Below are 15,502 nucleotides of genomic sequence, written 5' to 3' on the forward strand. Positions count from 1 at the left end.
CACCACCACAACAACCACCACCACCAGCACGATCAAGGAGGTATAGTGGCTAGCCTCCAGGAGATAGATGGCACAGAGGATGACAGGCAGGGAGCACAACAGACCACGCCGGACGATGACACACAGGCATCTGTGACACAGTACCCCATGGAGGATGGCAACACAGGTGCCCGTAGATGGCAACCAAGGGCACAGAGTCCTGACGCTGAGGAGTCCAGTGTCTTCTCTGGTCTGGAGGGGCAGATGTTCAAAGTGCAGCACCTGCAGGGAAAGACAATGAGGGCCATTCAACGTCAGATGGTGGCAAACAACAGAAATATTGACAACATAAAGGAGGCCATATACTGCCTCAACAATACTGTGGCAGAGGGCAAGAAGGAGATGTTGGATGCATTGAGGCTGTTATGCGGCAGAATTGATTCTGACCATGCTGCAAGGCGCATAGACAGGCAACCCATGTGCTCAGTTGTTGTTCAGTGGCCATGCACCTGGAAATACAAAAGGGGATGGTGGACGGAGCGCTTGAGCAAATCAAACACTCACCCCCAGTCAACTGATTTGGGTTTAATCAATCACCATTCTTTAGCTCACTCTGCCACCCCAGTTCAGACATGGCCATATGCAAATCAGTCTGACCCTGTGCTTCATGGGAACAGTCCAGCCCGAACTGCAAGCCATGTCTTCCTTGGACCGGAAACAAGCATCCTGGTACCGGTTTCTGGCATTGCAGCCGTCATCAGCCAGGCTAGCTTGAATCCAGTAGCAAAGTGAGTAAGGGACTCACGTCTGAGCATACCCTGCCAACATAGGGCGAACAAAGCAATACAAAAGGGGATGATGGACGGAGCGCTTGAGCAAATCAAACACTCACCCCCAGTCAACTGATCTGGGTTTAATCAATCACCATTCTTTAGCTTACTCTGCCACCCCAGTTCAGACATGGCCATATGCAACTCAGTCTGACCCTGTGCCTCATGGGAACAGTCCAGCCCGAATTGCTAAGCCATGTCTTCCCTGGACCGGAAACAAGCATCCTGAGACCGGTTTCTGGCATTGCAGCCGTCATCAGCCAGGCTAGCTTGAATCCAGTGGCAAAGTGAGCAAGGGACTCACGTCTGAGCATACCCTGCCAACTTAGGGCAAACAAAGCAGAGTGGGCTAAAGAACGGTGATGGATTAAACCCAGATCTGTTGACTGGGTGTGAGTGTTTGATTGGTTCAGATGGGTGCACAGACAAAATATCGACTCCAAAATATCGAATGGACAAAATATCGAGTGAAAAATATCGACAATAATAAAATATCGATAACAAAAATATCGTTGGTCAAAATATGGAATAAAATAATGATAAAAAAATATCGAGTACAAAAATATCGACTCAAAAAAATTGACAAGACAAAATATCCATAAATAGTCAAGGTAAAAAATATCAATAATATGTAGAAAAAAGGTTAAAATTTTTTTTTTTTTTATTAATAGTAATATAAATTGTAGTTAATGTTTAGGAGCGGCATGTTGGGTTAATAGGGGATAAGGGTGGGGAGTAATTTAATAATAATTAATTAATTAATATATGTTTGTAAATATTTTTAATTAATAATTAATTGGTAATTAATTAATATTAATTAGTTAATTAATTAATATAATTTTGTACATATTTTTAATTAGTAATTAATTGGTAATTAAATAATATTAATTAGTTAATTACATTAATTAGAGTAATTTATTTATATATATAATTTTTAGTTATTGTTAATTAATTAATTGGTAAAAAATAATATTAATTATTAAATTAAATTAATTACAGCTAATGTGCTAATATATTTACTTTATTGTTATTGTTAATTAATAATTAATTGGTAATTAAATAATATTAATTAATTTTGGGTAAAGGAGTATTTTTAGGGTTCAGGGTCAGTTTTGGGTTTTTGGGTAAAGGGGTATTTTTAGGGTTCAGGGTCAGTTTTGGTTTTTTGGGTAAAGGGGTATTTTTAGGGTTCAGGGTCAGTTATCAGTTTTTGGGTAAAGGGGTATTTTTAGGGTTCAGGGTCAGTTTTCAGTTTTTGGGTAAAGGGGTATTTTTAGGGTTCAGGGTCAGTTTTCAGTTTTTGGGTAAAGGGGTATTTTTAGGGTTCAGGGTCAGTTTTCAGTTTTTTGGGTAAAGGGGTATTTTTAGGGTTCAGGGTCAGTTTTCAGTTCTTGGGTAAAGGGGTATTTTTTGGGTTCAGGGTCAGTTTTCAGTTTTTGGGTAAAGGGGTATTTTTAGGGTTCAGGGTCAGTTTTGGGTTTTTGGGTAAAGGGGTATGTTTAGGGTTCAGGGTCAGTTTTCAGTTCTTGGGTAAAGGGGTATTTTTTGGGTTCAGGGTCAGTTTTCCCTACTGTTGCACCCACTGGAGTGGGAATAGTAATTTTAACCCCTACGCTATCCAACGCTTTTCCTACTGTTGCACCCACTGGCGTTGGAATAGTAATTTTAACCCCTACGCTATCCAATGCTTTCCCTACGCTTGCACTCTTTGGAGTGGGAATAGTATAGTATGTTACTATATATATATATAAGAAGATTGTAAAAAATTATTTTTATTATTTCCATTTTTTATTTAATTATTATAAGTTAATTTAAGTATTTAAGTATATTTTAGTAATTAAATTTGAATATTAATTTAATTTAACACTGTTTTTAATAAAGTCGATAATTTTTTACAACTATATTATTGTAAACGATATTTTGTACTCGATATTTTTGTACTTACCTGTTTGTAGATACAAACTCGATATTTTGACTGTCGATATTTTGTCCACGATATTTTTGCAAGTCGATATTTTGTCCCTCGATATTATTTCAGTGATCCGTTCAGATGCTCCGTCCATCACCACCCCCTTTTGTACCGCTTTGTTCGCCATAAGTTGGCAGGGTATGCTCAGACGTGAATCCCTTGCTCACTTTGCCACTGGATTCAAGCAAGCCGGGCCGAAACGGCTGAAATGCCAGAAACCGGTCCTCGGAAGCTTGTATCCTGTCCAGGGAAGGCATGGCTTGGCAGTTCGGGCTGGACTGTTCCCATGAGGCACAGGGTCAGACTGATTTGCATATGGTCATGGGTGTGAGTGTTTGATTGGTTCAGATGCTCCGTCCATCACCACCCCCTTTTATGCAACTGGAAATGGCAAAATGCATCTGTGAAGTCACTCAGGGCCTGGTAACAGTCACCAGTGCTTTAGAGGTGCTTCAGACAATCCAAATTGCTGCCACCGGAGCAGGGGACGAGGCTGAGAGTGAAGAGGCAACCAGTCGCAGCAGTATAACCCCCCCTTGCCAGCGTACAGGAGGCGCAGTGTTAGGCATGGTTCTGCCGCAGGACAAAGCACTGGTGAGGACAGTGTTCCTGCTGAACACAGCAGTGGTGCGAGTGGGCGCAGGAGATAAGCACTGCCATCACAGTCCATTGTGTGGTGGGTGACGTAACCCATTGGACGTAATGATGGGACTAGTGATTTTGCATGGGGGAGTGACTATGCCATGTTGAGCTTGATCAGGTACTGTGAGGCCATAATTGGTGTTATGGTGTGCTGTACAATTGCCTGTTGTAAGGTCAATTAAACACCCTGACACAATTGCATTAACTGGCTTTGTGTCATTACTTCCTCAGAAACAATTTTGTGTGATCTCTGACTGTCTCAGTCTCCCATCTGCTGTAGGTGCGCTGCCTGCAGCGGTGTGCTGTGGCTTTGTACCTTCCTCCTCCTCATCCTCCTCTTCAGATTCGCTGATTTCCACGGGTGCCCCCCTCTTAGTGGCAAGGTTATGCAGCATGGCACATGCAGCCATGATTTTGAAGCAGATCTTGGGCCAGTACTGCCGTGCACCTCCACTTTTGTAGAGGCAGCGGAACATGCTTTTGAGGAGTCCAAATGTTCGATCAACCGCATTGCGCGTAGATCTATGTGCAACATTATATCGCCTTTCTCTTGGGGTGGATGGGTGCAGGCACGGAGTCAGGATGAAAGAATGCACCGCATAGGCGCTGTCACCTAAGTGTGAGAAGAAAGTAAGTTATTCACAGTCAACAATCGTAGCAACAGGTGTATACTTCAGGGGGAAACATCCTTTACAACAAAACTTTTTCCACGCAGTACCTTTACAATGCAGGAATTACACCGCAAGTCGTTACAACGACTTGCGCTGGAGGGCGCTGTAGGATAGGGAATAGTTTAATTTACTATCCAAAACCTTCCCTACTATCCACGGGGACTGGAGTTGGAATAGTAAATTAAACTATTCACTATCCAGCGCCCCCCAACGCAAGTCGTTGTAACGACTTGCGTTGTAAACCCTGCATTGTAAAGGCATGCATGGAAAAAGCATGCGTTGTAACGACATACATCCTACTTCAGGGGTGTCACATGTATTTACCTAGCAGGTAGCCTTCTCCGAATTCACCTGCAACAAGACAGGTATAGATCCCACTGTTCCTGAATATGTATGAATCGTGCGTGCTCCCTGGGAATTTTGCAACTATGTCGGTGATGTTGGAAGAGGTATCACATATGACCTGTACATTTATGAAATGTGTGGATTTGCGATTGCGGTAGATGTACTCGGTCGCAGCAGGGGGTAGATTGGTATATGTGTCCCGTCAATGCAACCTATGACGTGTGGGAACTGGGTCTTCTAGTAAAAGTCCATCTTAGTCTTCTGCAGTTCTGCCTGTGTGCTGGGGAATTGGATGTAGTGTGGCATCCTTTGCAACATGGCATCCAGGAATGTATTGAGATTAGATGAGGTTGGAGTTGTACAGGCAAGATATTAAAATTGCAAAGAATAAGGGCGGTTTTATGAGATGTTTGTAGTAGTGGGATGCCACCTCATTGCCAATTAATGTGGTTAAGGCAGGTCTAGTACATGCTCTAGATGAAGGGTTTAGAAGGTCTCCAAAGCATTCTTGTTTGAAAATGGGTGGCTACTTCTCCATGATTCCATGGTTCATTAACTTCAACTTTGTCCACTGTCTCTCGTTTATTAATACTCAGAAACAATGAGCTTGGATGAAGACTTCAAGATGCACCCAGGATGATCAGAACAGCATTTACCAAAGGCAAATAAAATACCTAAAAGTTGGTCGACTTTGTAAATTATGCACATACATGCCATCTGCATTACTTTACCATAGTGGCCAGGGCAGTGTTCTTCCTGCTTGAAATGACATGATAAAATATACCCACTTTAGATAATATTCCGGTGGTTACATTTTGAATATGCTGCAATCACCTTAAAGACTGTTGCATTATTCCTTGAGAGATGAATTTGCCAAAGTATGACCATGATGGCTTTCACAGATTCAATTTGATGAAAGAAGGAAATGCTTGTCAGAAAGTGTTGTTAAATAACTAAAAACGACACTGATCTAAGCATCAGTTGAAAGATTACAATCCATCAGGGTGAAGAGGCGACATATGAGTGGTGCAGGCTGAAAGTAATCACCTACAAAGGGCTGCCTTAGCTGTGTACCCTAGTAGATACAAATAGGGTATGTTACATGAGTTCCATGCAGGTGCATTTAAACCAGTGAATCATGATTAGATAGATAACTATGAGAGAGAACCATTTGGCCCCTTCCTACTTTAGATTAAGGAGTATTTGGGTATTACTAGTGTACTTAAATCAATGTCGCACTGTAGGGATAAAGATATTTTGCTAGATATTGGAAACCATTGATTGAATAGGAGCTACAACTTTGCAGAACACTGCAGAGTTCCTAACTGCAGCAGTGTGGATGAGCATTCATATGATGTGAAGCCACTGACTGGGATCTATCTGCAGGGTCGGACTGACTACAGGGCAATCAGGCAGCACCCCAAGGGATGCTCTGACAGATCAGTCTGGGTGCTAGTTTTTGGTGGTTTGTGGGCCCGTTTTATGTCCTGCTGGAGCTGCTTTCTTTGTTGATTTCCCTGATATTAAAACAAAAATTGCTTGCAACAAGCTGAAATCCGTGGAGCCTTCCATGCCTTGCAAAACAAATATACAGTGTGTCTTTACAAGTTTAAAACTGTTCCAATTTGCAAATGTATTTTGGTGCCCAGATCTATTTTCCATCCCTGCTGAACGTGTCCATCTGCTATCCATTGAAGAACTGCTTCGAATTCCAAAGCTGTAAATATGTTGTTGCTGGATTGGATAGCCAGTGGTTTTGAAAGATGCATATCGATCAGAAACATGTCAAAGAACCATCACTAACTCCATGCATAATCAGGGTCAAATTATCTAGGACTGATGGTACCACACATCTCCATGGATTTCAATAATTAACGTCTTCTCACAAACACTGGAAGAAGTTTTAAAATTGCACGTTCCTAGGACAAACAAGACAAGCGGCGGCCGGCTCAGGTAAGCGCGGTAGGCGTGGCAGGGCGTGGCTGGGGAAACTGATGAACAACGGAATAGATATAATTAAATAAATAAATAATACCTATTCCATCATCCATCGGCTTCCCCCCACCGCGCTCTGCCCCTCCTCACCGCACTTACCTGAGCCAGCCGCCGCTGAACAAGACTAAGATAGAAATCCTGGAAAACCTCTAGGACAGTGTTTCCTAAACTGTGGGTCTCGACCCACTGGTGGGTTATGAGCCAATATTTCCTGGCTCATGAAAGTCCACGTAATAAACTTGCATTTAAATTCTGTATTTATCTTGTCACATTTTCTGGCTTCAAAGACAGAGGATACATGTCAGGCCATGTCTTCTGACAAACTGCTGCTTACTTTTTTAACATGATTAATGGTGTTTTCGCACTCCTCTTTCTTAGCAGTGAGAGAAAGAAAAGCAAAGTGGATTATGTGACAATCTTGCTGGGTACAGGGAGTGTGGAAGGAAAGGCTGTAGGATGTCATTTTTTTGTAACACAAGAACATCTAATTACCTGTAAATGAACAGTACATATTCAGAAATTAGGAAAGCAAAAATGAAGCACATTTTTTGTAAGTTGGATGCAAATAAAGATTTTAATAGTATAAAAAAAGCCACTTTGTTTTATGATACACACATTATAAATATTCACTGAAACTCGATTTTCCTACATGGTTGTTTGTATACAATATCATTTTATCAGTATACCTGTATGTTTGTGCAAATAGAGGGGCCATTTCAAAAAGAAAATGTGCTGTCTGCAAAAGACAACAACAAGAAGATGGTTTAGTTACATAAACAAATCGCTGAACTTCATGTCCATTAAACATAGGTGGGTCGCAAAAGTTGTTTTTAGAACCACAACCTACTAAAAAGTGGGTTGTGGTTCTAAAACGTTTGGGAAGCATTGCCATAGGATCAAATTAGGCTTTTTGCTTCAGTATTCTACACTGCAAGTTTCAGCTTTCAAGGTACTAGTCTATTTGACGGTGAACAGTTAATTATTTGAAGTGGTTTGGGTGCCAATTGCCTTGCTAGGTTCTTAAAAATACTAGGTGGACAAGGGTCTCGGGAAGAAACTGAGGAGTGACTTCTGTACTGCTACATCATTGTGGTCCCTTTAGTATGTACTTCATACTAATAATTTAAATTTTTCTCTACTGACCATGCGAATGCTATGCAATTACCAATACCGCCAATAGCAAAATGGCTGCCTGTTATGTAAAAGGCAATAAAATCTATTTATAAAAAACAATAATTAAAATTTGTCTGAATATTAATCCTTAGATTTTCATACTTTAAGACAAAATTAATGCGCCGTGTACTGGTATTCATATCAGAAAATGCTTAACCAAATTCAGAGTACCGTGATGATAAAATGTAATGTGTGCTAACATAGAATAAGGACGCCATTTTGAGACAGGTAAAACAATAACCATCGAAACAATGCGAGGCACTGTAGTGACGAGGCAAGGCCCCTTTATTCTAATGTTGAAATATAATGTGTTTATGTGATCGGCCATAAACTTTATTGAGTCTAGTGCACGTTTACTCATATTTCTCCAACACATCCTCTTGTTCATAGGCATTTTTTTTAGTTTTTAGCCAAGCTACATTCAGCTGCCTGCCAAAGTTCGGTGGCTGGAGACTGTGGTGATTTCCAACAGTATGACTTATGCTTGCTAGGAATCCAGCTAAAGCTCACGCGGACAGTCTTGGAAACCTCTTCAGCCTTAACTATTATATCTCCGGCATCCGAGGAGGAGATTACAAGAGGGCGAAGTAATAAAATAGTGTGAAAACCTCCCTTCAAATCACTCCCGTAACTGTATCGGAGCACCACCGCCCCATGTACGGTTGTGTACTACGGACACTCTCCAGCAAGTGATGCAAAATGACTTTCTCTTTGTAATAACTTGGACTTGCACCAGCACTTGGATCACAGAGCTCTGTATTTTACTGGCAGGTTACTGTTATTGACAGGATGGTACAGAGAAGGGATTCAAAATCCACAAGAAGACAGCATAAGCATGTACTCTGGTAACATAGCGAAGTGGGGCGAGCTTTTTTCATCAGTCCACGTCGACATAGGCCTGAAACCCAGCTTGGCTCCTCAGCTCGTGATCCTTCCAAGGTCCCTAACGTGAGAACCAACGAGTTCTAGTTTCAGCCTCGAGGGGCAAACATTTTGTGGTATGTGATGTAAAAATAGTAACAATTATATTGCAAGCATGTAGTTAAGTGTAACAATTTAACATTCACCCAATAGAAGGCGCAGTTCTGTTAAGGACAAAGAGGCAAGCATCATGCTGTCGTTCTATGCTATAAAAGGTCAGTAGTTAAAAAAACATCAAAACAACCACATCTCCCAACAACCTCTGAAAAAAACTACAAAGACATGATCAAAATACAGCTAGTAAGATACCGAGTAGTTTCTCATAACAGTCTGGCAGTGGAGACTTGGCATCTCTCTCTGAGTCATGAAGACCAAAGGAAATTCGTCCAAACTTGGCATCCGCTCATAACTCCTAAGCCTGCCTCTGAGCAGAGGCAAGCAGGCAAACAATGTAAGATTTAGTTATCAGGCGAAAGGCATTCTGAGATGGAATATTGGAAGTTTGAAAATAAACAACTTCATAGCGAGCCATATTCTACGTACAGTAAAAATACTTTACTCCCATAATCATTGTAAATCCACAGGGAGGGACTTATATAAGCTGAATCGCAGTTAAAAGTATGTGGGGTCTTCCTCACTCTTTGTCCTTAATAGAAATGTAACTTTCCTTTGGTTTAGTTAGCACAATATTACAGAACCAGAGGCGAATGTGGTGCTTTTTCAAAGTTGACTTACCACTAAAGAAGCAACATCCAGCACAGTTTAAAGTAAACCTTGTAGAGGTGGATTTAGCAGACCAATCTGCCACACTTAACTTCTACCCTACTCCCTGATAGGAATGCCTTAGAGGCTTTGGGCAGGTGTACCCGATTGAATGAGTGCTAAAGTGGAAGTATGCAACCCTGCCTCCAGGATCGCCTGCCGGCTATAGTAGGAAAGTTAGATAAAAAGTGCAAAATGTTTCCAAAAAGAAATAAGGAGCTGATTTGCTCTTTGGGCCTTCTACTCTGGCCCCAGGTTCATATTCCTTCATTTGTCACCATACACAGATTCTGATGAATGGATAAGGTTGGATAAAAATATCAATAGTGTTAGACTGAATTCTTCTGGCTATTAAAAAAGCTAGAGGGATGGGGGCAGGGGAAGTTCTGGGGAGGAAGCTGTGCAGGAGGGAGGGCGGTGGGGGGGGGGAGTAAACACGGATGTTTCAGTATTGTTTTTGGTGTGTACCTTATTTCTTCTATGACCTATTGTCTTCTCTTCTTTCTTCCTGTGCTCTTGTCCTTTCTATCTTTACCTTCACTTATCATATACCCTATGACACCACGATGCGTGCCTCACACACAAGCTCATTTTCTACATGCGCTGTTAACTGCCATGGCTCCTATCAGAAAGGCCATACCTTTGAGGACCCAAACAAACCATATGAGTCAACTTCCTCAGTCTGACGATACCTACACGAGACAGCACCAAAGCACACAACCACCGGTATGAAGCGAAGCCTATCTACATTGAATCCAGTCCACATCTATGACTACAGATAAGAATTTAGCAGCATCATTAAATATAGTCTCGTTGAACGTTAAGGGGCTTAATCACCCAGTTAAACGCAAAAAAAATGGAGACTACTCAGCTAAAACTAAAGGCGATATAATCTTCATGCAGGAGATGATGCGGAGTACCTTAAGCAACACTGGATCTCCCACACTCTTTGTTCACTGTCGGTGCAAAAGAAAAGAGGAGTGATCACTTTGATCACAAAAAAATCAAACTTAACCATGGTTTTCCACTCAGTGGACTCTGAGGGCAGACTAAGCATTTCCCATCTTCAAAGAGATGAGCACCATGTTTATGTGGCGAATATCTATGGTCCCAACTCAGATCTCCCTCAATTCTGGGAATACGTTTCGAAAGAACTTGAAAACATTCCCCAAGATGAGCTTCTGGTAGTGGGTGGGGACCTCAGCCTCCCGCTTGATCCCCTACTAGACAGACAGTCTAAATGTGTGTATCATCCCTCACGCTCGCAAGAGGCTTTGACACGTTTATGTGCTAAATTCCACCTGCATGACTCGTGGTGCCTCCAACATCCGGACGGACAAGACTACACCTTCTACTCCCCTCTGCACAATTTTTACTCGAGAATTGAATATTTATTGATATCAGACCCCTATACACACCTTATCGATGAAACGGACATAGCCCCTATAGTAGTGTCGGACCATGCATGTATTCGTGTCGGACCATGCATGTATTCATATGAAACTAGCGGGCTCACACTCTCTTATCCCCCCAAGACGATGGCGTCTTAATGAAGAGATATTGTTGGTACCGAAGAATAAGAAACTTATAGTCAGCCATACGAGAATACTTTGAGATAAACGTTCAACCAGAAGCAGATCCCGCCTTAATTTGGGACGCATTTAATGCCACATTAAGGGGGACCTTAATAGGAATCAGGGCTTGAATGAACAAAGATTTAAATTCCGAATTAGACTCATTGGAAAAAGAAATCAAACAACTGGAAACGCAACACTCTTCCGATCTGAATAACAAGATGACTATGGACCGTCTGACTAACTTGAAATATAAATATAACGCCATCCTAAGTAAACGTGCAGGGGTATGGATTAATAGATTCAAGGCACTAAAGCTCTGGGATGGCAACAAGGCAGGAAAACTCCTGGCGTCCTATCTTAAACACAAGAGGAAACAATTCCACATAACATCTATCAAGGACCAGACAAATACCACTCGCAACAAACAGAAAGATATTCTCCGTACATTTCTGTCTTTCTACGAAGACCTATATAATAACAAAAATCAATTCAACTTAGTCGAGTGCAATAAATATTTAAACTCAATACAGCTACCACGTTTGTCTGAGGTAGACAAGAACAAATTAGGGGCTCCATTCACACTTAAGGAAATTTCGGCCGCCATCAAAACACTAAAGAACAACAAAGCGCCTGGGCCTGACGGCTTCACGGCCAATTTTTATAAGACTTTTGAGGAACATCTTAAACCCCAACTCCTCAAATTATTCCAATCCTTCTCACTAAAAAACAGAATCACCCCCACGATGAGTGAGGCAGCAATTATAGTTATACCTAAAGACGGAAAAGATCCACTTCATCCAAAGGACTACAGACCGATATCCCTCATAAATTTAGATTGCAAGATTTATGCAAAGTCTTTAGCCAGCAGACTCAACGCTGTCCTCCCAACACTAATCAATAACTCACAGGTGGGTTTCCTAAAACACCAACTTTCTAATGACAACACCAGACTCCTGTGTCATGTGCTAGAGAAAGCAAAAATATCAGATGCCCCCGCTGTAGCAATAACCCTTGACGCGGAAAAGGCATTCGATAGGGTGTCATGGCCCTTTCTGCGCCAATGCATGCACATATTTAACCTGGTTGACGCATTTATAGATATGGTTATGGCTCTATATGCCTGTCCATCCGCTAGGATTGCCATAAACAGCACGCTGTCTGACCCATTCCAACTTGAACAGGGGACTAGACAGGGAAGTCCATTATCTCCTGCTCTCTTCCTCCTGGCTTTAGAACCACTCCTTCAAGACATACAACAAAACAACAACATCAGTGGGATTGCTTTTGGCGATAAGAATGTAAAGCTAGCGGCCTACGCGGACGACATACTGATTATCACTGAACGTCCAGATACCTCAATAACAGCACTGATGGATTCTATAGAATCCTACTCAAAACACTCGGGTTACAAGTTGAACCGCGATAAATCGGAAGTTAAACCTCTCAACATCTTCACTAACAAACAAATTTTAGGCACCTCAGGTCTGGTCTGGCAGAACAAATTCATCAAATATTTGGGTATAGATTTTGGCAGTTCTAATATCGAGACCCTACAACACAACGAGTCCACGACTCTAGAAAAAATAAAAAAACATCTAGATAGCTGGTCACCCCGCTTCATCACTTGGTGGGGTAGATTAGAGACGATCAAGATGATGATCACGCTGCTAGTAAACTACCTGGTAACCATGCTCCCCCTACTGCTGTCCCAAGAGTTCCACAATAAATTAGACAAGTCGCTCAATAACTTTATCTGGAAGGTAAAAAAAGCATGCATTAGTCTTCAGAAACGAAGACTAGATAAATCCATAGGTGGAGTCAATCTCCCCGACTTTAAGAGGTATCAATTAGCCTTCCTAGCTAAACAAGGCTCCTACTGGCTGTCCCCCCCGTAGACTACTCACCCGTGTGGTTAGATATCGAAAAAGCTCTCCTGAGAGGCACCCACCCCATCTCGATCTTATCAATGTAAGCGAACCAGATCCCCTGCTCAAAACCCATATTTATGAACACCAAGCTAGCCTTACTCAAAGTTGACAAACTGCTTGACACGACAATAAAGAAGTCTAGATGGGAATAGATCTGGAGGAACCCCATCATTACATACAAAGGCAGACCATTATACAACTTATCCTGAATAAAAAGTGGTATCCTCTTTCCCCACCAACTTTACGATGGTGCTTACCCTCTTTCCTTTACAGAAGTCCAGTCAAAATTTGGGGTTAATGCTTCCGACTTTTATATATTCTTATACATAAAAACGGCTATTACGAAGGCGGGACTATCCCCCACACCACCGGCTCTTCTAACATTTCTATCCACACTAAATAAAATAGGCCACCAAGTCTCACGGTTATATAAATTGTTGGTCCCTCAGTCCTCCAAATTAAATACAAAATCTACGCTGTTTTGGTCGTCCCTCGCCTCTTTTACCATTTCTGAACTGGAGTGGTCCACGACGTGGAGATCTTGTATGAGCCACAAAATAAGCCCTACGTTATCACAAAGCAAGTTCTGGCTCATGCACAGAGTCTTCTGGACGCCTGCTCGTCTGTATGCCCACAAACTCTGCCCTGACGCTTTCTGCTGGAATTGCAAACGGGGTGAAGGAGATCTAGACCATCTCATCCTTCAATGCGACTGCGTCTCAGCCTATTGGGACAAAGTATTTAACTTCATCCACAAAGTATTTAACATAACACCTACCAAGGAGCTACCCTACCTCGTTTTTGGCTTTATTAAGGAAACCCAACTAACTGAGCTGGACAGGGCCCTTCTTGACCTTCTACTCACAACGGCTGTTAAGGTCGTCCTAAATATTGGAAAGACACTACACGAGCTAGCTACACCTGCTGGCTAAACTGGGTGATTAACCTGCGAGGGGCAGACAACATCACTCTCCAAAACACCCCATGGCGGCCCTCACAAAGAAAACTTTGGAACTCGCTGGATATCTACTTTAAAACCCACAAACCACCGTGATCCTGACAATACCCAAACCCCCCAACAACTCCCGGATCCTAGCTCCACCATATGTTGCGCATAACCCCTGGACTAAAGTCAAGTCAAGTCAAATGATCTTTATTCGGATTGTAAAACATCCATAAAAGTACACATAAAATCCAGCAGAAGTAAAAACACAAATAACATCCCACTTGATTACAGATTCATAGCGATATACAGCTTTATCATGTGCAAAAATGCAATAATTAGTGCAAAATATACAATGTGCAACGAGCAATGTGCAAAGTGTGCATAGTGCAAATTTTTCAATCAATTAACAGAGAAGCACGAGACCATACAGCTGCTTTAAGAAAGCAGCTCATTCTGAAGATGGCCTCATCCGTCTTTAACAAAAACAAGTCTTTAAAAGCTAATTTAAAATCAATCAGAGCGTTTTTTCTACAGTACGGCATTAGAAAGTGCAAAGTGTGAATTCTATAAAAACCACAAAAGAAAAGAAAATGAAGCAGACTTTGTTTACCGCCTAGGTTACAGGGACAGCTTAGATTTTCCACATGTTTGTTAAAGCCTAACGGGAAGCAGAGTAAATTTATAATGCTTCCGTCCCTGAACCGCCCCTGGACTAAACTGACAGTGTCAGAACTAAGCCACTGCATCATGGTGCAACACCTTCCAGCTTATACAGCCTTTCCTTTCCTCTCTCCTCTCTACTTTCTGTCTTCCTTTCTCTATCTATGTCTATCCTCTCTTCCTCCTCCGCCCCTTTCTATATCCTTTTAGTTATTCATCTCATTATGACCCTTTGAGGGAGGGCAGCACTCATATACCTCACAGACCCACTTGTTTGTGATATCGGGCCCGATTCACAGAATGAACTTAAGACTCAATCCTAAACGTACTACTATTTTGGTATACACAGAATGCACTTACTACTTTTGGCATTCACAGAATGCACTTACTACTTTTGGTATTCACAGAATGAACTTACTACTTTTGGTACTCACAGAAGTTAGGATTTTGTCTTAAGTTTGTCTTAAAACGAACTTAAGACAGACTTAAGACAGACTTAAGTTAGGATTTTGTCTTAAGTCTGTCTTAAGTCTGTCTTAAGTTTGTCTTAAGTCTGTCTTAAGTTTGTCTTAAATCTGTCTTAAGTCTGTCCTAAGTCTGTCTTAAGACAAACTTAAGACAAAATCCTAACTTCTGTGAATACCAAAAGTAGTAAGTTCATTCTGTGAATGCAAAAAGTAGTAAGTGCATTCTGTGAATACCAAAATAGTAGTAAGTTTAGGATTGAGTCTTAAGTTCATTCTGTGAATCGGGCCCTGAGTCTTCATGGATACCTCCCTATTGACTTTGACTACCACTTTTTGAGTACATACCCTTATTTTTTTTTGTATCTTGTACGCTCATATGCATATGTTTTGTGTACACAGCATAGATAATTTATCTGTTCTGAATTTCTGAAATTTTCAATAAAAATTTTTGAAATTAAAAAAAAAAAGTTTTTCCCTCTGAAGTCAATTTTCTACTAGCGAATCTAACAATCAGATGTATGAAACTCTGGCACAGAATTATGACTATGTTCAAAGGTCCGTGCTCTACTTTCTTCTTCTGTTCTTCCCAAGTGGCCAGTTTGGCCCACCCAGGTACAGCAGTGAGGCTCTGGCGAAG

The sequence above is a fragment of the Lissotriton vulgaris genome, chromosome 7, assembly GCF_964263255.1.
Source record: "Lissotriton vulgaris chromosome 7, aLisVul1.2, whole genome shotgun sequence".
Classification (NCBI taxonomy): Eukaryota; Metazoa; Chordata; class Amphibia; order Caudata; family Salamandridae; genus Lissotriton; species Lissotriton vulgaris.